The following is a 23,807-nucleotide window of genomic DNA, read 5'->3' as shown; positions in this document are numbered from 1 at the left end:
CGAAAGGTATCAGAGGGCTGAAGTAAACTCTGCACACTGGGATATAGCCAATGTCCAATAGTTCATGTTAGTAGGACATGCAAGCTTTAGTGTGCGCAATGTTTTGATTACAAAAACCTGTGGTGATCATTTGTTTCTTATAGCCTTCAAACATTTTGTTAAAATTTAACACAACTTCCTAAGTTTATTATCCTCTCATTTTGAAACCAGACTCATTCATAAGCAGAGAACATGGTAACCTCATATCACTCAGATCTCACACTGTATCTAAGGGCCCTGTCCCACTGGGGAGAGGATTAATTGCGCATGAATTGAGTACACAAATTGCAGGGGTTCGTTGTCGTCCGCAACAAAAATGGCCAAAAATGAATTATGGATATATTAATAATATATAGCAAATATATGATGAACAATCACGGTTATATAACGCATGTAGTGAGGAAACTGATCCGACACATTGAGATTATCACGGCAGTATTATGGGTGTATTATGAATGCATCGCGCACGTGTTGCGCGTGCACGGCATCTGCATTGCGGTCATAAAATAAGCGCACTTAGGCCATCGGCATCACTGTTCACACCAATAATACAGCCTGTGGAGCATTTGCTGGACTTGGAGAAGTTGATCACAGAGTTAATGTTCACGTTGTCATGCAAGGGTTAACTGTTCATGAGTTTGGGGAGCGGGAGGGGGGAAGCTGCTAGGTGTGAGATGGTGTTTGTTTTTTTGAGTGAGTTGTGGGTAAACAGCAACTCTTCTTTTTGTTGGTGTTAAATAAAAGTCCTGGATTACAGCAGCTACGTCTTTGTGGATTTACACAGCCGGAACCGGCACTGACTGGCAGGTATGTCGCTTTCTGCCACACTTTGGGTTTATGTGACGTGTTTGTTATGCATTCACAGATTGTCCGCAAATCAGCTGCAAAGCAGATGTTATAAAAACGCTTCATTCGTGGCCAATCTGTATGCATTCGCTACAATATATTTTAGTTTGTGATGTGGACGTGATAGGCACGATATATACCTGTTTTACACACTTTCCCGGTCCGCTGCCAAGCCGCAAATCCCCGTCAGTTACGGATATCAGCTGTTAACGGCAGATATACAGCGCATAGAGTGAGTATGTATTGTGTATGAATTGAGTATATATGGAGTATGTAAGGTGGATGTCATCTGCATTCAGATTTTTGAACAGCTCAAAAATCCCGGCTGCGGACATGCGTGCCTCTGTGGATGATCACGGGCATGTTCTGATGACGGCCGACTCATACAGGCATGTTACACGAATATTGCGGATGTTTGGTGAATATGGGCCAATTTTGTGCGCAATCCATACGCAAATCCTCCTAAATGCCAGTGGGACAGGGCCCTAAGGAGAAAATTTAATGAACAAGATTTCCTTGTGACTTCATCATGGTACCACTTATACCAAAAAAACCACAAACATTTTGCCAATCAAAATAATCTTTAGCCCTGCAATAGACTGGCAGCCTATCCAGGGTGTATCCCACCTCTCGCCATCCCAACACATTTAATTGGAATAAGTGGGTATAGACAATGAATAAATATGAAGTTTAAGTGGCCCTGTTGGTTGCAGAGATACAACAGAAATTTTTTTTGGGGGGGGGGTTTTGGGGGGGGGGGTGTATTTTATTTATTTATTTACTTATTTTTTGACCGGTCTTTGTCCGATCATCTCCAAAATATTAATCATCTCAATCTGCCCAAGTATTATTTCCATAAAGTTTGGTGAAAATCAATACAGCTGAGACACACACACAGCACTGATTACAACACTGTAATGAATGCCCTATCGCCAACCACATCTTGAAATTAAATAAATAAATGACTTTAAGAAGGAACAAGAGAAACAGAAATACAACTGTTAATACAGAGGAAGAAAATGGTGTGCAGGTTTGTTCAAACAAATGAGAACTGCAGATCTAATATTCTCTGGATTAGATACTTATGACATTAAAGAAGTCAAACAGCATCACAGTCAACGAAAATGCTCACGTTCTGCACAGCTTCAAATGTCAGCCTGAGTATCAGACAGCCAATCAAAGTGCTGACTGTAATGAGTTGTGAAACACTCACTTTCATGGCCAAAAGGCACAAACGGCTGCACTTTCAACATTACGATGATAAAGCACCACGATGCCCCCTCACTCATCTCCTGCTCTCCTCTGGTGCCAGTGGGAGGACACGGTTTGAACCGTCGTGTGCTCACTGGGTGGATTCAGATTGGATCTGATGCTCCCACTGAAAATATTAAACTGTCTCTAAAATGCCCATGAACAAGCAGCACCAATCATCACAGATAAGAGAGATTTATAGGCTCTACATTCTGAGGAGAAATGTGCAAAATGTTTAAGATACCAGGGCTGAATTTGCTCCCAAATCCCAATGTATCCTCCCAAAACTTATCTCAAAGCAGTTCTAACAAATACCATTTTAGTCTGAACATTCTTTATGTCTTCTCAGGGTCAAAAATGAGCCACCTTCACACCCCCCATAGAATAAAGCAGCTTAGATGAATTTTAAACCCCACATCTTTTTTTGCACAAAGGAACAACCTGTCACTCATTCCAAATTTCGAAGCTGTTTCATCTTTACAGTGTGGAAAAACTGCATTTAATAAGTGTACACCACTTGTTTTTACAACACATACGGCATTAGTCTCCAAAATCACATGCTTGAAAACCATGAAATTCAAGTGCACAGAACAGTATCTGTGAGTAGAAAAGCATCAATGCAAAGGCACATGCAAGCTCCACTGAAAATTATGAACATTTTTACCATCACTACGATTTTGATATTTTCATTTCAGTTTTCATTTTTCTCACATGACCATCGACTATCTATCTTATACGCAGTGGTGGCCACTATTCAGCTAATCTGATAACTGATAATTATCGAAGCTAATGTTTTTGTTAGCGGATTAGGTTTTTAGATACATTTTAAAACCATCATCAGACCAATTATCTTCCAATAAATTTAGTTCAGTCCGCTAACATTTATTTGCTGGTAAAGTGAGCAAAGTTTAACAATCAAAAACGTTTGTAAACCCTAAAATCAAACATTTTAATGCCTGTCGTGTAGATCAGTGGTTTACGGCGGACTGGCTGTCGCTTGTTGATGATGTCATCATTAAGCGCAAGACGTGATTGGCCGGTCGACGCAGCGAGCGATGTGGGTAGTGTAGTTCAGGTTCACTTTGGACGTTACACTTTTAACATTATTTTATTTTATTTTTTGTGGCACGGGATAATTTAATCGCCAAGACTCGGTGATAGAGAGGAGATCTCACAGCATAGCTGCAAGGACTTCTCTTCACCGTTTACACACCATTTTGGATAATCAGGCTGCTTTATGTGGAATATTTTCTTCAGAATTTAATAATCCCACTGAAACTTAACAGGTAAGAATTTATATTTACTACATGTATTTTACTCTGCCAATCAATGCATTAATGGACGTATTTCGGTTGTTTAAGCTGCAGGGTTCAAAGCGTGTGAAAAGCAGCAGCTTTTAGTTTGTAAATGATGGTGTACATAATACCGAAATAAACAGTGACTTCTAATACTGTGTTTTATTGCTTTTGAAAGATGATGACAGTGTTTGGGTTTAATTTTTTTAATCATTCATTTTTCGTGCATTCTTTTTGTGTTTGTGATCCTTGAATTTACCCAGAAGCCCCTGCGGCACTTAAGGTGAAACTGGTTTATCAGAAGCCGACAGTGTAATCTGATGTGGCCGCGTCTGAATAAAAGTTATCAGTTGTGTTGTGTGGGCTGCTGAAGAGGAGGTACCGCTGGCCCACCACCAGAGGGCGCCCTGCCTGAAGTGCAGGCTTCAGGCACGAGAGGGCGCTGCCGCCTCACAGGAACAGCCGGGAGTGACAGCTGTCATTCATCAACTCCTGACAGCTGTCACCTATCACCATCTCATCAACCACTCCATAAAGGCCGGACGACATCTCCACCCTGCTGCCGAGATATCACCTACCATTGGAGGTAATTCCTCAGCCATAATCTGTGCCGTATCGCACATATTTGTTGTCTGATCCTCTACAGGAGTTCCTGGTAGCTTGTGTCAGCGGGAGGCTGAGCTGGTTGTGGACAACAGGGTGATAAGCCGCACCCTTCTCGATCCGTGCAGACAAGTGTTTGTATCAGATCTGTAGAGACTCTGTGTTCGTAATTGCGGAGGTGGAGGTGTAATTCCCACCTGTATTGCTGACTGTTACTGGGTGTGCACACACCCACACCTAACTGTTTCTGCTTCCTGCCAGCAGTACCACATCTGACAGCCGGAGACGGTGGCCACCTGGGGACTCGGGACTTGGCGGCTCCAGTATCTTCCGGGTTCGGTGGCAGTGGAAATCATGTGGGATCCGGTTCTTGTCTGGACAGACGTCTTCTATCCTCGAGCCTGCCCACACATCACCTCTGTGGATTGACTACATATAAATTCCGTAATCGTCTATATTTCGTTGTGCACATTCACAACAGTAAAGTGTTGTATTTTGGCTCATTCATTGTCCATTCATTTACGCCCCCTGTTGTGGGTCCGTGTCACTACACTTTCACAACAGGATATCTCGGCCAACGTCATGGATCTCGAGGGGCGTCAACCATCTGTTGGACAATCAATGGAAGAACAGGGTGCACAGGCGTCAGCAGGAGGCGTGATTGGTGAGTTGCAGCAAATCCTCACCGCCTTTATTGCTCGGTTGGATCTAATGACCGAGCAGAATGTCATCCTCAACCGCAGGATGGAAGCGTGCGCTCAGGGTGCTGCTGCAGCTTCTCCTCCTGCTGACCCGGTGCCAAATATAGACATTCCAATGGTCATTCAATGACCCTGTCCACCATCCCCTGAAGCATACATAAGTCCCCCAGAGCCGTACGGAGGTTGTGTGGAGACGTGCGTTGACTTTTTAATGCAGTGTTCGCTCGTCTTTGCACAGCGTCCCGTGATGTACGCGTCAGACGCCAGTAGGGTGGCTTATGTAATTAATTTGCTTCGAGGTGAGGCACACGCTTGGGTTACAGCGCTTTGGGAGCAGAATTCACGGCTCCTTACCACTTATACTGGGTTTGTGAGGGAGTTCAGAACGGTTTTTGATCACCCTAACAGAGGCGAGACCGCATCAACCGTGCTGCTGTCTATGAGACAGGCGCGTCGGAGCGCAGCTGAATATGCAGTCGACTTCCGCATCGTGGCTGCGAGGTCCGGCTGGAATACGACTGCGCTCCGCGCCGCCTTCATAAACAGACTGTCGTCGGTCCTAAAGGAGCACCTGGTGGCCAAGGAGGAACCGCGGGATTTGGACAGACTTATCGATCTAGTCATACGTTTAGACAATCGATTAGAAGAACGCCGTCGGGAGCGAGACGAAGGACGTTGCCGGGCACACGCCGTCCCTCTCTCTTCCGGGTCCGAAAAGGTTTCGCCCTCCTCACGCTCCACAGCCTCGGCGCTCCGTGTGGCAACAGCTCCCCCTGCTGATGATGCTATGGACACGAGCAGGGCCAAATTAAGATCATCTAACAGAGAGAGGAGACTGGCCCGTGGGGAGTGCTTTTTCTGCGGCTCAAGTGAGCATCAGCAGAGAGACTGCCCCAAGCGGTTAAACATGAACGCCCACCCTTAGAAACTGGGTTAAGGGTGGGCCAAGACATTCACGTGGGACATACATGTATTTCCACATGTCTCCCAGTTACGATCCTGAGCAGGGATTTAACCCTTCAAGCCCCAGCACTGGTGGACACGGGGTCAGAAGGGAATCTGCTGGACAGCAGATGGGCAAGGGAGGTAGGGCTCCCTCTGGTGGCGCTTCCTTCACCTTTGAAGGTTCGGGCACTAGATGGCACCCTTCTCTCTTTAATTACACACAAGACACAACCAGACACAATCATCGGGAGGAGATTGAGTTTTTTGTCACTCCTTCTACCTCCCGTGTGATTTTGGGCTTCCCGTGGATGGTAAAACACAATCCCTGGATTGATTGGCCGCCTGGGGTTGTGGCTCAGTGGAGCGAAACCTGCCACCGGGAGTGTTTAGGATCCTCGGTTCCCCCAGGTTTAATTGCTAATGAGGAGGTTAAAGTCCCCCCCAATCTGACGGCGGTGCCAGTTGAGTACCACGACCTTGCTGACGTCTTCAGCAAAGATCTGGCACTCGTCCTTCCCCCACACCGTCCGTACGATTGTGCCATTGATTTGATCCCGGGCGTCAAGTACCCGTCCAGCAGGCTGTACAACCTCTCACGTCCTGAGCGCGAATCAATGGAGACCTACATCCGGGACTCATTAGCTGCTGGGCTGATCCAGAACTCCACCTCCCCGATGGGTGCAGGTTTCTTTTTTGTGGGCAAGAAAGATGGCGGACTCCGTCCATGCATTGACTACAGAGGGCTGAACGAGTGGAAATCGTGGATCCGGTTCTTGTCTGGACAGACATCTTCTATCCTTGAGCCTGCCCACATGTCACCTGTGTGGATTGACTACATATAAATTCCGTAATCGTCTGTATTTCGTTGTGCACATTCACAACAGTAAAGTGTTGTATTTTGGCTCATTCATTGTCCATTCATTTACGCCCCCTGTTGTGGGTCCGTGTCACTACACTTTCACAACAAGTTGTCTGTAATAAAGATACATTTCTTATCAGTTTTTTGGTTTAGCGTCATAAAAGATAACTTTGCAGTTATCGGATTAATGGTTATCGAAGCTAACTTTCTGGTTAACTGTGTCCACCACTGCTTATATGCAATGCAAATGTGGCTTTACCAAAGAAAGGGGATTTGGAGTGGCATTTCAAGATGGCATTTCAAGAGCTATGATGCAAATTACCCGGCTAAATCACCTCTGCATGCCTGAAAAGTCCAGGAATTTAAAAGTTGGCTAGCATCACAACGGTCAATAAATATGGAAGATGTGATGGATGTGGGTAACAAGACTGCATGTTCTTTTCAGGCCAGGAGTCTGCAGAGACAATTATTCCATGCGCAGTTGGAGGAGACAGGTGCAGAACACAGATCTGCTGCTGCACACAGAGGTAAATTTCTGGAACGGTTTTCTGAATTGTTGCCTGGAATTAAAGGATTTCTGAAATGTTCAAATCATGCTGAATGTGCACAGCTAGAAGCCAGTCAGTGGCCTTTCTTACAGATATGACTGACAAGCTCAGTACCTTGAATGCAGGGAAATGACCAGTGTTGCCACAGTTACTTTGAAAAAGTAATCCAATTACTGATTACTGATTACTCCTTGAAAAAGTAACTTAGTTACTTTACTGATTACTCAATTGTAAAAGTAACTAAGTTAGATTACTAGTTACTTTTTTAGTTACTTTCCCCAGCTGCCGACAACAACCCTCTGCCACCTCAACATGACAATGATACCTGTTTTGCCAAAACTTACTTTATAGTCACCCTTTCTTGACTTCAATGAAAATAAATACTTGTTTTATAAAAAGTTAAATAATCTTTCTTGACCTCATATTTAACTGTTGACAGCACTGTAACAGTAAAACTTGCAATTTCAAACCTACATTGTTTACTTGTCGAAATTATTATTATTTCAAGCAATATTAGTAGTTGTAGTAAAAAAAAAAAAAAAAAAAACGGCTTCAAAACTGGACCTTTAATCTAGGGGTGTTGTGGGGGGCACATCCCTGCCCCATGCCCCCATTCTATCTGGATTCGCCCCTGCTTTGGCGTTTGAGCACAAAGAATGGATAACATTTATTTATGCAGAAAACATGACCAGATTTACAGGTAAGAAAGTTTTATTGTGTTTTCACATCATGTGGTCCTCAGAAAGAGAGTTTAGGTGCATTTGAGTGGAAAATAGTGTTAGTTGTTGACGCGTCGCGGAGGATCAGCTGTTTTTAACGAGACGATACAGAGTGGCTCAACTCAGAATTCTAAATAAAGGAGAGAAAAAAGTATAAAAATGTCTTTGTAAAGCTCAGTGCAGTTGTGCTGATCACCGTGCTTTAAGAGGTGAGGACGAGTCGAGCAGCTGCAAAAAAACCGTGGATGAAAAGCTCACAGCTCGCTTAAAGTGGGCAGTTCAGTCGAACCCCGACCTCCTGCCCACAGACCAAGTTTAATGCTGCTGTTGACCCACAATGAAAAATAATAGTAACGCACAGTGACATGGAGAAGTAACTTTAATCTGATTACTGATTTGGAAAGATTAACGCGTTAGATTACTCGTTACTAAAAAAAAGTGGTCAGATTAGAGTAAGTAACACGTTACCGGCATCACTGGAAATGACAAACACATTATCAGCATGATCAGCTCCGTGAACATGTTTAAAAGTAAGTTAAACCTTCTATGAAGCAGGTTGAACAGTGTGACCTGCAGAACTTTCCATATATGGACACAGGACTTAAGCGTCAGGACTGTTAACCCCCAAAACGTGAATCAGCTGCAAATCATGAATTACCCACAAACTGTGAATTGCAAAACATGAATACTGAAAAAAATGTCGCCTGAAACATGAACACACATCTTGCAGAATGTGAATTTCTTCATAATTTGGTATATGTGCTTGGCTGAGAAGCTAATGGTGCAAAACTACCATCTGCGGGATTATGACTGCACGCCCCTCACTTTCATTGCATCACGGGTCTTTGTGTCACCCCTTGTGTGCATTAGGCTCTTTCACGTTCCCTATTGGTGGGTGAACAATCCAATGCTTGGTGAATCCTGCTTCATGATAATAGGAACAGCTGACATCAAAGCATAAGAAAGTGATGTCACTATGAACACTTGGCCGCCACAAGCCAGTTTTCTCTGTGGTAATGTTTCTGACACCTCCTGCTTAAAACCCAAAAAGACAGAAGGATTGTGAGCCCCCCCCCTTACAGTGTGTATTCATACTGAAACTCTGGACCAAGCAAGCGTTTGCCCTTCTGCTCCATGGGAGGTTTCTGTCCTCCCTGAGTTTGCCGTAGGACACCTGAGTTACTGTTTGACAGGTGTTCCACCCCAGTCAAACTCCTCACCTGTCAATGTCTACTTGACACGGCAGGGCCGGGCACTTGATGCCAGAAGCAAGAGCCCCCTCAAGGCTTGCCTCCCTGCCTCATCAGGTGTAGTGACCCCCACCCCACTCCCCACCACCAAAAAAAAAAAAAAAAATTTTGCAGAGAGAGGATTTGCGATCAAGATTTCCTGAAGTAACTGATCCATAAACTACTTAAACTCAAAGAAAATATATCATGAATGTTATTCATGTTTTGTGATTTATGTTTTGCGAGACCTGCGTTCACATTTTGTAGGATATTTTATTCATGGTTTCCAGCAAAATTATTAATAGTTTGTGGATCTTCACGGTTTATGTAAATTTTCATTAATGGTTTGTGGATAAGTCACGATTTGCAGCAGATTCACGTTTTGAGGGTCAACAGGGCAAAGACTGATTGCTTATTGACCCCCAGGTTGAGAGTGCACATTATGATGCTCAAATGCAGAGCATCTTGTCAGAATTTGACAGGTACTTTACTGACTTTGCATCCATTGAGCCTGTTGTCAGTTTTCTGTTTTCCATTTGGGGAAAATATGTGGATTGTATGACGTCCAAAGTGGCATCGCTCTTCAACCTGGATAGCTGTACTATTGAGAATGATCCTCACACTGATAATGACATTGAGCTCAAATCCAGAGCAACACCTGACATGAAGTAGTAGTAGTAGTAATTTATTTGTCATCTCGACCATGCACAGTAATATACCGTACACAGTGAAGTGAAATAATGTTTCTCCAGGACCAAGGTGCCACATAAAACAACATAAATTCAACAAGAGGTCACCTGCAGCAGCATATATGCTGACACAAGGCGACCCACAACAGACACAAGTACAATCACTAAATACACAAGGGCAGCAAGGGAGGTGATGGGCTAGTGGTTAAAGCGTTGGGCTTGAGACCAGAGGACCCTCAGTTCAAATCCCAGCCTGACCGTAAAATCACTAAGGGCCATTGGGCAAGGTCCTTAATCCTAGTTGCTAGCAGTGTGTAGTGAGTACCTTGCATGTGAGGTATTGATGTGTAAAGCACTTTGAGCATCTGATGCAGATGGAAAAGCGCTATATAAATGCAGTCCATTTACCATTTAACAAGCAAGGTAAGCACACAAGACTACTGCAATAAAATGCCATATGTAAACAGATTTAAAATCACTTTTTAAAAAAAATCAAAATGTATACAGTTATTCAGACCAGACTGTGGTTATTGAGAAGTCTAATAGCTTGGGGAAGGAAACTGTTACATAGTCTGGATTTGATGGCCTGAATACTTCAGTAACTTTTTCCAGAGGGTAGAAGTGTGAAGAGTGTGTGTGAGGGGTGTGTGTGATCATCCACAATGCTAGTTGCTTTGCTGATACATCTTTTAGGATATCTGTGATGGTGGGGGGAGAGAGACACCGATGATCTTCTCAGCCATCCTCACCAACTGCTGCAGGGACTTATGATCCGAAACAGTGCAGTTCCTAAACCAGGCAGTGATGTAGCTGCTCAAGATGCTCTCAATGGTTCCTCTGTAGAATGTGGTAAGAATGGAAGGTGGAAGATGTGCCTTCCTCAGCCTTCACAGAAAGTCTGTTGGGCTTTCTTGGTTATGGTGCTGGTGTCAAGGGACCAGGTGAGATCCTCCACCAGGTGAACTCCAAGAAACTTGGTGCCTGTGAAGATCTCCACACCGGAGCCATCGATATATAATGGAGAATGGTCACACCTTGTCCTCCTGAAGTCAATGACCATCTCTTTAGTCTTATCCCATTCAGAAACAGGTAGTTGATTTTACACCAGACCATTAATCATTGCACTTCCTCTCTGTATGCTGACTCGTCATTCTATGACACCCACCACAGTCGTATCATCTGCAAACTTAATGATGTGATTTGATCTGTGTACTGCTGCACAATCATGAGTCAGCAAGGTGAACAGCAATGGACTGAGCACACAGCCCTGGGGGGTGCCTGATCCGGACTGAGTGAGGCTTCCCAGTCAGAAAATCCAGGATCCAATTGCAGAGAAAAGTATTCAGATGCTGGGGAATAATAGTACTGAATGCAGAACTGAAGTCTATGAACAGCAATTCTGGAATCTAATGCAAAAAGAGAAGTACCCCAACCTCAGATAAACTGCACAGAATTTGACTGCACTTTTTGGATCAACATGTTTGTGTGAGTCTGCGTTTTCACATATGAAAATCATCAAGTCAAAATACAGATCCACCATGACTGATGACCACCTTGCAACCACTTTACGGCTGGCGCTCCTACTGTCCGGACTATGAGAGACTACCTTCCTCCTCTCAGTGCCAGAAGTCCCACTAAGGTAGGGAACATCTTTCCAACTTTTATTAGGCATTGTATTATTTGGGTTGTTTGTTTTGTTTTGTTTGTTTACAGGTCAGTCCGAGGACTACTTGTGCTTATTCTCTGCAGAACACACATTTACTTCAATAATGTATTATTAATGTTAAAAATGTATCTTTGTGCCAGAAAATTGTTATTATATGCTGCACAATATATTGTGGCTTTCGATATGGCTTGGTAGATCTCGATACACTGTTAACTTTAAATGTAGACCTTGGTTCAAAAAAGGTTGGGCACCCCTGTATGTAAACTTTATATTATGTTTCTGGCAGTTAAGTTTTGTGCCTATTACAGTCTTGCCTCTGGTGCTACAACATCAAGGAACATTTGCTCACTTGTCAAGAATTGTCAGTGTCAGTCAGTACATTAGAGAACCTTGTATGAATTTCAATCAATCAATCAATCAATTTTTTATATAGCGCCAAATCACAACAAACAGTTGCCCCAAGGCGCTTTATATTGTAAGGCAAGGCCATACAATAATTATGTAAAACCCCAACGGTCAAAACGACCCCCTGTGAGCAAGCACTTGGCTACAGTGGGAAGGAAAAACTCCCTTTTAACAGGAAGAAACCTCCAGCAGAACCAGGCTCAGGGAGGGGCAGTCTTCTGCTGGGACTGGTTGGGGCTGAGGGAGAGAACCAGGAAAAAGACATGCTGTGGAGGGGAGCAGAGATCGATCACTAATGATTAAATGCAGAGTGGTGCATACAGAGCAAAAAGAGAAAGAAACAGTGCATCATGGGAACCCCCCAGCAGTCTACGTCTATAGCAGCATAACTAAGGGATGGTTCAGGGTCACCTGATCCAGCCCTAACTATAAGCTTTAGCAAAAAGGAAAGTTTTAAGCCTAATCTTAAAAGTAGAGAGGGTGTCTGTCTCCCTGATCTGAATTGGGAGCTGGTTCCACAGGAGAGGAGCCTGAAAGCTGAAGGCTCTGCCTCCCATTCTACTCTTACAAACCCTAGGAACTACAAGTAAGCCTGCAGTCTGAGAGCGAAGCGCTCTATTGGGGTGATATGGTACTACGAGGTCCCTAAGATAAGATGGGACCTGATTATTCAAAACCTTATAAGTAAGAAGAAGAATTTTAAATTCTATTCTAGGTTTAACAGGAAGCCAATGAAGAGAGGCCAATATGGGTGAGATATGCTCTCTCCTTCTAGTGATGGCACTGAAAGAGGTATAGTCAAATCTGATGTTTAACAACTGGAATCTTTTATTTGCAGCTGACATTTCAGCAGAATTCAGCACACGAAAGGAGTAATTCATTCAACAAAAGGCTCCACATATGCAAACAGACTGTGGGTCGAAACACAGATGGGAGGGGAGAAACAGCAACCAGTAAATCAGGCACAGGGTCAAAACACAGAGCTCAGTCATACCACGTGAAGACTTCAATCAAGCAAGGGTTGATAAACATAAGAAGGTAGTGCAGGTCGGCAACAGGGATTCATACATGAATGAAGAAGGCATGAGAAAACAGGAGTGAGGAACTGTGATTGGCTATATTGTGCTGAACTCATTCAGTGACAGAAATCAGAGTGCATGTGACCTGGACATCCAAGTGCTCATGCAAAGGTAGGAAAGTTGAAGAAAAACACAGAGTAAAAGCACCACATGAGAAAACAAACAAGGACCCAGCCATCTGTCCATTTTCTATACCCATTTACTCCAGTTGAGAGTCACGGGGAGGCTGGAGCCTGTCCCAGCAGTCACAGGGTGTGAGGCAGGGTACACCCTACAGAGGACACCAGTCTATCTATCACATGGCACAAATGGACCAAGAGTAGCAATACAAAAGAACTAGAGATGTGATCAGAACGCAACCAAGACATCGTGGAGTTTTGCACTCGTGCTTTTTCGTCATGAGTTAAATTTGCATCTACACAAACAAATAATAGAACTAGAAGCACTCAGAGAGTGCAAACCTCCGCCAAGGCCATGGGGTCACTGACGCCATAACATCTACACGCCATGGAATCATTGAACCTAAAAAAGTCTAACAATGATGTTTGCTCAGTAGTAAAAAAAAGTTTCATCTGCTGTGACTGGATAGCATGTATCCTTAGCACTTGGCATCACAGTTTATTGCAACTTGCACCTTTCCCAGAAGCTACTGTCATCTGAGCACTGATATTGATATTACATGTGCTTATAGACAAAAACAAATAAGAGACAAAATTGAATTTATTATTCAACTAAACTGCAAATATATGAATTTTTTTTTAACATTTATGAAGCACTTCTCTAAATAAATAACAGTAAATTCTGAAATAGAACTATTTTTTAAGTGTTGCATGTGCTGCACAAGGCCATAGGGTCACTGACCCTAAAGAGATTCCCTCCTTGGCATAGTGATCTCTTCAACAATTCAGTGTTACAACCAAAACTATGATACATACACTTTTTATCTTTCCTTTATATTTGACATCCCTGACCATGAAAACATACCACTAGAACTTGGAATCACTTTTATGTCTTTATTAGTTCAAAAGTTATTGTATAAAAATGATTTTTTGGTAACGGCGGTTTTCTTCTGGATCTAGCTCCATAACATTTGAAGCTACATCAAATCTGATGACACCTTACTGGATCAGTACAGATTCAGCTACAATTTGGTGTTAGTTGTGCATCTGTAGCTTCATTTGTCACCTCACACTGCCACATTTTCCATTTTTCCTATATTTTTGCATATTCTGGATCACCAGATCTGCAATCCGGATCCGATCATCACCAAACATTGTTGTTTGATAGAACATTTGACTATGTTACACCCTAATTTTTTTCAAGCCTTTCTGCCTTGGTTTTGTGGAGTTAGAAACTAGAATGTCAAAATTCCCCCTATCCCGCAATGGTGAAGAATCCTTTAAAAAATTCCTGGATCCGGATCGTGATCCAGATCACCACTAAAATTTAATCACTCATTCCTCTTGTCATTTCCAACCACTCCACAAAATTTCATCAAAATCAAAAGTTATCCTGCTGACAGACAGACAAACAAACAAACGCGACCGAAAACATAACCTCCTTGGCGGAGGTAAAAATACTCCTTGTCCTCCCTTGCAAATTATATCTGAAGGATTAAAAGGTAAATAATGTGGGTCATCTGAGGATCATTTTGATAGAATTCCACCAAAATGTTTTGTCAGTTTGTGGATTTTTATAACTTTATGTACTGAAGACTGGGACTCATTTCATTTTCTTTTCAAGCACATTCTGTTAAAATCCAAGCTAAATGATGTCATGGTTGTCAATGTTAAAGGCACGGAGGGTTATTTTGCATGCTGACTCATAACCAAAAACCACCCATGTGCTTAGCAAAAGTGCCCATCCTACTAAAAACTGCAGAAACATGTCATGTTTACAAATAATATTTGAGCTTACTGATTTAAATGAAACCTGGAAATTAAAATCTACAAAGACTTTAAACAAGACCTACATATTGCTGTGTTGCAACTAATTCCAACTAATAGTGATTCACTGAGCTTCTAAAAAAGACATACTGCAAGAAAACATTTTAAGAATTTCCAAAGTACAACACTTTCCAACAGATATGTTTTCTCAAATATGTCTTTGTTTACAAACCGGGTATATCCTCATAATGTACTTTATTTTATTTCTTTCTTTATTTATTTATTTGAATAGGGACAATGCACATTAATGAACATCAGTATAAAAACAAATGTAAATATGCCGGATTATAGCTACAAAGCTAGTTTTCATCCGTAGTCCCTAGGCAGGCAAATACATAAGAAAGAAAATACAACACAAGGGAATGTTAAAAGTCTAGTGGTCACATGACTGGTTTGTTTTCAGCCAACTTTAATAAACTTCCAACTTTATGTCTATAGATGTCCATGTAGTGTTTAAAACACAATGGCATAATGTATTGTTTTTGGCATGATTTAATCTTGTGAAATTGTCCAGGAATAATACATGATTTGCTCACCAAATTAAAAGGATAATTGATGAGAACACCTAATTAAAATCTTGTGAGCGTTAATGAACTTGAATGCACCAGATCAATCCAGAAAAACAGCACTTTGTTTTCCCTATGTAATATGGCATATACATGTCTGCCACCTGGTGGATGCTCGATTGACACGAGATAGAGAGAGATTGATTTACAAACTTAAATGAAATGGTCAAAGTCTACACAATCCTACAAAAAGGAAGGTGAATGCAGCTGAAGCAGAGATTTCTTCCGTCTCTTTCTGTCTTTCAACATGGTTTTAAAGTTACATGTAGCTTAAATGATCTTGTTTGCCTTTTTCAGACTGTCAGTAAAAATCCATTTTATATGAATATCTGATGTGAACCTGATGCTGCTAGTCTGAACAGTCAAAAGTTGCATGAATTACATTATAAGCCTCATTCAATCATAAGTCTTTTGAAAATGATTGATTGAGTCATTCATTTTCTATATACCTGCTTACCTCAACTAAGTGTGGACAGTCAGTTGGTGAGATCAGATAATCCAGTTTGAACTGGCTGAACAGTATGTGTGTTTTCAAAATCTAGACCTGGTGGCCACAAACACATGCATGTATAACAATATGCAATGCAACTAATGCAATTGAATGTAAAACTTTAGCGCCACTGACAGTGATGTGGAGTTGTTCTTGCTACATTAATTAAAAGTACTGATTTTATTACACATATTTAAGACCTTTTAATGTATTGTGACGTCTCATCCTGTCATGGTTACTCACATCAATGATGTAAATTGTTGCTCATGTGCTTTTAATTTTTGGCACAATTCACACTGATTTATGGCCTATGCCATGTTAAGAACCAGGTTTGTCACAAAAGGTATTGAATTAGAACAAATGTGACGATGCCGTCACTTTTTACTGCAGATATATTAAAGAAACTGAGCTTTTTCATTGATGTTGGATGATACAAGTGTTTACTTGCATCAGGTATGTTTAATCTAACTCAGTTTTACCGGGGTCAGAAAAAAACACCCATGCACTTAAGACATGCCCACATGCACGGCTATGCGCTCTGCCACGTGCAGGTCTCCGGGCCCATCAGAACAGACGCATGAAGATAATAGCGCTGATTTACACGCTGCAGCCTTTTCCCTTGTGTTCACTTCATCCTAAATGGGCTTGAATGGAAATCAAATTGAAGGCGGCTCTTAGTGGAGGCTGGCTCTGATGTTTCACTTTGGTTGTCCATGCTGAACGGACGACAGCTTTTCTCTGAGCAGACGGGGGGGGGGAGGGAAGTCTGAGCTCTTTGACAGAATTGTAAAGCGGCACAATGAACAGATGTCTCCCAGTGATTAATGTTCCTCTCTGCCTTGCCTCAGCTCGCATCTCACCTCCTCCCTGCACTCCAACAAAAAGCTCATTTCTTTACGTTACATCCTTCTTTAAGTTATTCTCCCAAGCCCCCCCCATACGCTCCATTTGCTGCATGTTTTTGTTGCAGTGACTTTCCTGACTGATAAATTTGGATATGAAGACATTTTTGCAGCCTGTTTTGTGCTGCTGTTTGATGTACGTGCGCTGTAACACGTTAAGACCAGCAGACACAGCTGTGCATTGAAGAGATCAATCAGACAAACAAACAAACAGCCACACCTCTGCCATTGCAAACTTTGTGCCGTATAGTGAAAGCCTGACCCCTGCTGGCTAAAATCAGAATAGCTCTGATATTGTGCTCATTTGTGTGTGTGTGTGTGTGTGTGTGTGTGTGTGTGTGTGTGTGTGTGTGTGTGTGTGTGTGTGTGTGTGTGTGTGTGTGTGTTTGTCAGATTTATGTTTTCTGTCTTTTGCTTATTTGTTCGTTTGTGTGTGTGATTATCCCAGCATGCATAGAGGCTGAAGAATCACACTGTGCATATGATGCAGTCACATCAATGCATTTTGGTATGAATTTATTTTCTGGGCATATATATGTATATATTGGCTTCGTTGTTACAAATCCACACGATTTGAGCCAAAATGGGAAAGTGAAAATAAAACAGCAGAAATTCACTCAGTGAAATGTGCATCTTTTATTTCCTCAGAAACCTGTCTTCCTTATTTTTTATTTATATATTCATTTCTGATCAATTTCTCAAAGCTCTGCAGAGCAATAGCTCCCCCTGCTGACCGCTAAAGAAAAAAGCTACACATTGACTCGGGAAATTGCCCATTAAAATCCAGCATCGCATGCTAATGAATACCAAGCCTATGGTAAAGGGCTCACATTAAATATTTACAGTCATGGTTAATATTTCATATGGTAATTTTGTATTTAAATTGGATTTAATATTTAATATAAATACAGAGCTAAGTGGGGTACACTCTCCTCAAACACCAATCCAGACAGCCTCCACATGACTGCAGGGTGGAAATATGACACGGACAGCATACATATGATGCCGAAGCCCAGAACACACACATGCACAAATCAGAACCTCAACACAGGTTTGTAGACCTGCATTTATCACTTCAAGTGTGGGATCGCATGTGTTTTTTAGGGGAGACCGGGCTGAGAGCAACATTTTTTGCTTCAGCCTTCTTAAATGTTTCAGAAAGACAAAACAAATTTGACAAGTAGCACACAGTGAGTCCATGGAATCCATCATATCAAATGTAGAACATTTAAAAATTAAATTCTGCCCCCTTTAGACTTTTTTTTTTTAAGTGAAATTCATGATGATACATCAATACATGATGGATTATATCAGTGGTTGCCTTGGTGACCACCAGACCTAGACCTTTTTAAATGACATAAACGGACAAACAAGCTAATCTCAAGCTACATGTAACTTCAAAATCACACACGCATTGCAAGAGAGAGAGAAGGAAGAAGTGTCTACATTAGCTACATTCATGTAAAATCCTTTCCAGGGGGTTGTGTGGAGATATGACTGATTTTGTTACATAATGTAACCACTGAGAAGCAATCAGAAAATAATGGTATACTTCTCTGACTAGGCTGGGACTCGAGGGCAAAGGTCGGTAAAAAAAACAAAAAACAAAGCCATGGTTTCAAGGGTTGGCTGGTTTAAAAAAACAGTAATAATAATAATAATAATAACATTCAAGGTTTAGATTGAACTAAGCTATTTTTGAGCCAATAGGACACCTAAATCAACACTCAGAATTTAACTGTCATGTTTTTCATCGGTTTACAGCCATTGATTGGGGCAAAGTGCATACATTTTTACAGGAACTGAACATAAACAATATAAGTGAATATGTTTGTTTGTTTGTTTTTTGTGGGTGTTGTTTTTGTAATCATTGCGTTTTTCACCTTTAGCTCACTCTGGAGTACATAGTTTATACTGCAGACTCTTGCAAGGTCACATATAACAGTCCTATGGAGATACCTTTCAGCACACAATAGGATCAAGGTCAAAGGTCAAACATAAAATTCCTCCAAACCTCACCGAATGATAGTAGGTGGTCTGGCACATAAGCCATTACCTGGGATAAGCATTCAACCTTGACCTTCATGGTTTGCCTTGAGGTTAAAGATGACCTACAAGTAGGTCAAATTTGAGTAAAACATATTGTGTAATACACCAAAAGACCTTGCAAAGAAGGTTCAGAATATATCAACAGTTTTGGGCTGTAGTTATCAAAATTCAAAAATGCTTGAAACATTTTAATTTGTATGTAATGTATCTAGAATATGTAAATTTGAACATCCTGAAATACCTGGCACTTTTTCATGATATTCTAATTTTTTTAGGATGTACCTGTTTATATTTGGCACTCAGGAACTCAAGAAGTTCATCGTATTAGGTTGAAAGACATCTGGGAAGAGCTTATGGAGTTGTAAGTTTGCCATTGCATGACTTTAAATAATATTTTGCCTTCTGAAATTGTCCTCACTTTCATGAAGTTGTCCTAAGTTTCAGGACACTGATCTTAAATCCACTTATGCTTTGCTTCTTTCATGCCTTCTCTGGCCTTCTTCTTGATTTCTTTGTACCTGTCTGCTCCATCTCTTGTGATTTTGTCCTGATTGAGCCGCCATCTGATGTCACACATCTGTAAGACAGATGCAACAGTGAGGAAAAAAAATAAAACAGGCCATTTTTTAAATACAAAATCCTGATGCTTTCTAATCTTGAATTCTACCCTCTGTTGTATTTGACCCTGTGACAAGGAAATGTAAAGGAAATGCTGGTGAGCTTCTTGCTGTGCATTGATGCAAATGCAGCCGCTGGCCTAATGAACGCTTTGTCCTCTCTTGTCCCACTAACATTGAGATAACACATTGAAACAAAAATACCATTATCCTCCCTCACAGAAGCTCCTCAGATTGGTCTCATACAAAAGTGGCCTTTAAGGAGGAAATTCCATCAGCGATCATTGTAGTGGCCTTCAATGAGATGCTGAAGGTCATCTGACTTTATTGGCTGTCAGGGAGAACTGCGGAAATTTTAGTATTACAGAAAACATAACTCACACAATGTCCGATCATTCCATTCGTGATAGGCTTACCTTTTCCACAAGGACACAGAAGATTTCCTGTATGCTTTATGAAGCTCTTATAGCTCACGGCCTCTTTTTCCAAAGCAGCCCTCAGTCGTTCGTAATGTCCATAGTACAGATGTCAAAAAATTCCTTATCAGACCCACACTGGTTTTTCTTGTTTGTTTTTTGTCACAATTAAATCTGAATGTGAATTTTAAAAAGATGCTAAGGTTAGTGCCAAAAGAGGCAATAGGCCATGGGCCAGAAGCAAGTTCAATAACTTAACAAAAATCAGTTTTTTTTCCAAGCCTCTAGATCTAATAAACATTAATTCATCCATTTTCTACTGCCTGGCTGGGTCCCAGCAGCAGCAGAACAAACAGCTCAACCCACACTTCCCTATCCTTGGCCAAGTCCTGTAACTCTTCCCAAGGGATCCTAAGCTGGGAAATATCCCAGCTAGCTTGAAAACTCCTTGAAAAATATCCCTCCATCATGTCCTAGGTCTTCTCCGGGGCCTCTTTCCAGTTGGCCGTGCCTGGAAGACATCCTCACCAGATGACAGAACCACCTCAGCTGGCTACTTTCAATACAAGAAGCAGCCGTTCAACTCCGAGTACCTCCCGAATAGTCAAGCTTCTCACCCTGTCCAGGAACATAAGTCCAGATACCCGATGGAGGAATCTCATTTCTGCTTCTTGTATCACTACTCAGTGTTCATGACCCTAGGTGTGGATAGGAGCACAAGTCTAGTAGTAAATTGAATGTCTTGCCATGTGGCTCAGCTCCTTCTTCACCACAACGGTCCGGTACAGTATCCATAAAACATCAGAAGCTGCCTGTTCCGTCTATCGACCTCATGCTCCAACTTACCCCCAGCCATCAACAAGACCCCATGATACTTAAACTCCTCCACATAGGGCAATAACTCTCCCCTGACCCAGATGGGATAGTCCACCCTTTTCTGACAGAGGACTGTGATCTCAGATTTGAAGGTGCTGATTCTCATCACAGTCACTTGACACTCTGCCTCAAGACTGCTCAGTGTGCATTGGAGGTCACTGATGGATGAAGCCAATAGCACCACATCATCTGCAAAAGCAGAGATGCAACTCTGAGGTCACGAAACTGGACACCCCCCAATCCCTGACTGCACCTTGAAAACTCATCTGAACGTCATGAACAGGATTAGTGACAAACAGCTCTGGTGCCGTCCAATCCCCACCGGAAACCGGTCCAATGTAATGCCAATAATGGGGGCACAGCTCCTACTTTGGTCAAATAAAGACCCCATACTCCCACATTACCCCCCTCCACACACACACACACACACACACACACACACACACACACACACACACACACACACACACACACACACACACACACACACACACAAGACACTGTCATCCACCTTTTCCAGGTCCACAAAACACATTTAGAGTGGTTGGTCATACTCCCGAGATCATTCTAATAACCTTGTGAGGGTAAAGAGAATAGAATGGAATAGAATAGAACCTGTAACTCATCCTAATTACAGTTAGACACAATCCAACCACCAATTCCAGATGTAGAGATGCTGCCTTGGTCAGGGGCAGAGAAAGAAGCAGACCCTAAATAAGCATGTTTTTGATTGTGGGAGGAAACCGGAGTGTCCGGAGGAAAGCCACACAGACATGGGGAGAGCATGCAAACGCCACACAGAAAGGGCGGGAAGTGATCCCATGACCTTCTTGCTATGAGGCACCAGTGCTAACCACTACGCCACTGAGCTGCTCCACTGTTCCATGACCAGGACAGATCCCACAATGCTCCTCCTGAATCTGAGGTTTGACAAAGAGTTGAAGTCTCCTCACTAGTACCCTGGCATAGGCTTTCCCAGAGAGGCTCAGACATGTGATTCCTCAATAATTTGAACACTTTCCAATATCCGTTTTTAAAGAAAGGGACCACCAACCCAGAGGTACTGTCCCTGACTTCCATGCAATATTATGTAAGTGTGTCAGCTATGACAGTCAAACAATATCCAGAAACCTCAGCATCTCAGGACAAATCTTAAATCTGCAAATTTGTCACTGTGGAGTTTTTGGCTACCTCTGTGACGTCCACTGGGTAATGGCACCAGATCCACCTGAGTCTTCCATCCCTGCATCCTCAACAGAGGGCATGCCATCAGGGATAAGGAGATCCTCAAAGTGGTCTTTCCACTCACTGATGATATCCTCAGTCCAGTTTAGCACCCCACCCCCCGCTAAACACAGCCTGGGCCAAGGACTGCTTCCCTTTCCAGAGTTGCCTAACAGTTTGTCAGAACTGCTTTGACACTAACTAAACATCATTCTACTTGGCCTCTCCAAACTTCGTCCACCTTCCCTTACTGCAGGTGTCCACCAGCAGGTTCTTGAGTTGCTTCTATGACAAGTGCTGACAACCATTAGGCCACAGCTCAAACCAGTGGCCTCAGCAATGGAGGCCTTGGACATGGACTACTCCATTTCCATGTCCCCAGCTTCCCTCAGGATATGGGAGAAGCTTCATTGAAGGCATGAGCGGAAGGGCATCTGGTCAGGCTGTTTAACCAAAAGTTCACAGAAAAACCTTGCCATGTGTTTAAGTCTTGCAGGTTTAGTCCACCGTCTAATTGTACTCATTACTGGATGGTGATCACCTGACAGTTGACAGATCACTCTTTACCCAAATGTCCAAGACATGGCTCCAGGAGGAGGCCCCGGTTTCTCTAATCTGGGTGAGCCAACTGTCTTTTTTGTGTGTGTGTGTGTGTGTGTGTGTGTGTGTGTGTGTGTGTGTGTGTGTGTGTGTGTGTGTGTGTGTGTGTGTGTGTGTGTGTGTGTGTGTGTGTGTGTGTGTGTGTGTGTGTGTGTGTACACCAGAATCCGTTCACTGCCTTGGAGTTCCATTTTTGTTGTGTGTGACACAAGCTAAATTAAATAGCAAGAAAGCAGACAAAGACAATGTTTCAGAGCCACAGTTACATCAGCAAATGTGCTATTTCATTTACTGAATTAAAATTCTGTCAGTGACTATATATTACCAAATTTTTGAGTGATTTAGAGAAAATGACATGAGCCAATGACTGCACGCTTTTCATTATCCATTTACATTAATTTACTATTTTTGAGTCGCCCATGTTCAATATTCATATCCATCACTGATGTTTTATACCAGAAGTAAGTAATGCAGAGGCTTTGCTATCATTTTGAAATAGTTAGACTAATGTTTAGACTAATGTAATCTTTTGTCGAACACAGACACAAACACATGTTCTGATAAGAAGTGCACATAATGGAAATTTAAAACTTTAAAAATATAACAAACACAACAAAAAGTACAACTGTAGCATGATTTACAGTGCAAAGGTATTCGGCCCCTAGGTATTTCACACAATTGAATTTATTTATGCCACTTCAAATATAAAAAGTAAATCAGGCTTCTCAATATAAACATTTCTAAAATTATCTTAAACTCAAAGCACAACAACAACTTGATATAAATTAATTAAAAATATTCAAGCCAAACATTTTAGTTGTTGAAATTATTTTTAATAGTATGAAGAAAATGTCTTCAAAAGTGGATCTTTAATCAAGGGGTGTTATGGGGAGCCACATCCCCCTTTCCATCTGGATTCACCCCTGGTTCGCTGTCGTGCTGAAAGCACGACCAGATTGACAGGTAAGAAAGTTTTATCTGTGTTTTTTACGCCATGTCGTCCTCAGAAAGAGAGTTCAGGTACATTTGAGTGGGAATAACGCATTAATAACGCAACGCAGGATATTACGCATTTCCAAGGTCAGAAGAATAAATATCAGCCGTATTACTTTGTCACTGTATATAGGCCTCCTGGTCCATATTCTGAATTCTTAGATGAATTTGGTGCATTCATTTCTAACTTGTCAACGAGAGCAGATAACATTCTGATCATTGGTGACTTTAACGTTCATATAAATAAGCCTTCT

General features: G+C 42.0%; 1 long non-coding RNA gene across 1 annotated transcript; it reads left to right on the top strand.

The window, feature by feature from the left end:
* Window positions 1-2,868: 2,868 nt before the first annotated feature.
* Window positions 2,869-23,297, top strand: LOC117513241. The gene is made up of 3 exons (XR_004561505.1): window positions 2,869-2,879; window positions 9,191-9,200; window positions 23,211-23,297. It is a non-coding gene; the product is annotated as an uncharacterized LOC117513241 (long non-coding RNA).
* Window positions 23,298-23,807: the final 510 nt, after the last annotated feature.

The sequence above is a fragment of the Thalassophryne amazonica genome, chromosome 7, assembly GCF_902500255.1.
Source record: "Thalassophryne amazonica chromosome 7, fThaAma1.1, whole genome shotgun sequence".
Taxonomy (NCBI): domain Eukaryota; kingdom Metazoa; phylum Chordata; class Actinopteri; order Batrachoidiformes; family Batrachoididae; genus Thalassophryne; species Thalassophryne amazonica.
The sequence above is the reverse complement of the archived record's forward strand: the minus strand, read 5'-3'. Positions and strand labels throughout refer to the sequence as shown.